This window comes from Artemia franciscana, unplaced genomic scaffold, assembly GCF_032884065.1.
Source record: "Artemia franciscana unplaced genomic scaffold, ASM3288406v1 Scaffold_757, whole genome shotgun sequence".
Classification (NCBI taxonomy): Eukaryota; Metazoa; Arthropoda; class Branchiopoda; order Anostraca; family Artemiidae; genus Artemia; species Artemia franciscana.
The window spans coordinates 60,863-62,357 of record NW_027067641.1 but is presented as its reverse complement, the minus strand read 5'-3'; positions in this window follow the sequence as shown (position 1 = coordinate 62,357).

The following is a 1,495-nucleotide window of genomic DNA, read 5'->3' as shown; positions in this document are numbered from 1 at the left end:
GAAACAGGAAAAAAATGAATATAAAAGTTTTGAATATCTTTGGAATTTTTTTTTTGTTAAGTCCTTCCTGATAAATATATACTCATCCTTTGAAAAAACAAACAAAAGAATGAAAGAAGACACAACTTTATTAAAAATTAGCCATTGGAGGTTATTTTCCTTTGTTGCGTCGTTGTTGATGTTATGACGAATATCAACCATATAATGCATTTGAATTAATTTTGAATTAATCAGTAAATATTTTTAATGATATTTTTGAATTAATCACTAAATAAAATTATGATGATTAAAAACCAAAAACCCTCTAAAACATCAAGTAAAAGAAAATATAAGTCATTAAGAGAACAATTCCTATCGAAATGTTTTTTTTTTGGTGAATTCAAATGGGAACATACAGAGGAATAATTCTTAATTGCCTTTTCAATACGAATAGTTTTGTGTTTTTGGAGACATCTATTTGTTCTTTGATGTGAATTTTTGCAAGGACAAACCTATTTGGCTCTTTTTTCATTAAATAAAAAACTTTTCCAAAAAGAAGATAATTAAAGAAAATTAAAGGCTGGATTAGAATTAAAAAAAAAAGAAGAAATAGATAGCTTCAATAAATCAGACTGAAGATGACCAAAAAATAATATTAAAGGCTAAATGAAACCTAAAACGAACAGAAATTAAATAGACAATAATCGAAAAAGAAATATACTAGGTACTAAGAAAAGTGAATAAATAAATCTTAAAATGAGAAAAGCCCATACTATACATGCAAATCATGCTTGAGAATAACATAAATATATTGCAATTGCAGTATAAATGAAACCCAAAATGAACTGGCACTTTACTGAAAACTGTATGCGTCTTGAACAGTCTTGGAGAGTAAATAAAACTGAATATTTGATACATAATGATATTAATTGTTGAGAGATCATAAAATCAAAATTTTACTTCACTATAATTTTTTTTCATTTTCAATGATGGTCTGGAAAAAACCACTTGTTATATAATCTGTTCTCAGTGAAGTCCCAATGAAGCTGTAGCCTTTAGACTATTAAAGTTAGGGAAGAGGGTGTATCTAGACTCTAGTTTGCAGTGCAACAATATTTTTCTGAAAGAGTCTTAGAAAGAACTAATAAATCAAACTGTATGTTTGGTATATAACGATATTAAGTGCTGAAAACTCATCAGTTCAGAACTGAATTTTGTTGTAATTCTTATGTTTATTTTAAATGTTTTAAGAAGTCAAAAAGAAAATATTTGTAACATAATTCGTTTTAACTAAAACGGCAAGGCTGCAGTAGGTTTTGGATTTCTACAGTGAGAAAAGAATACAACACCCCAACTCTTGATTGTAGCTGTTTTTATTCCTTTGTCAAGCTTGATTTACAAATTCAACTTAAGGTTCACTCGTTTCAATATTTATTTATTTATTTAAATTATTACCTACTGTATGTTTATTTGATGTAAATGCTTATTTGAGTTTTTTTTTTATTTTCGTTTCATT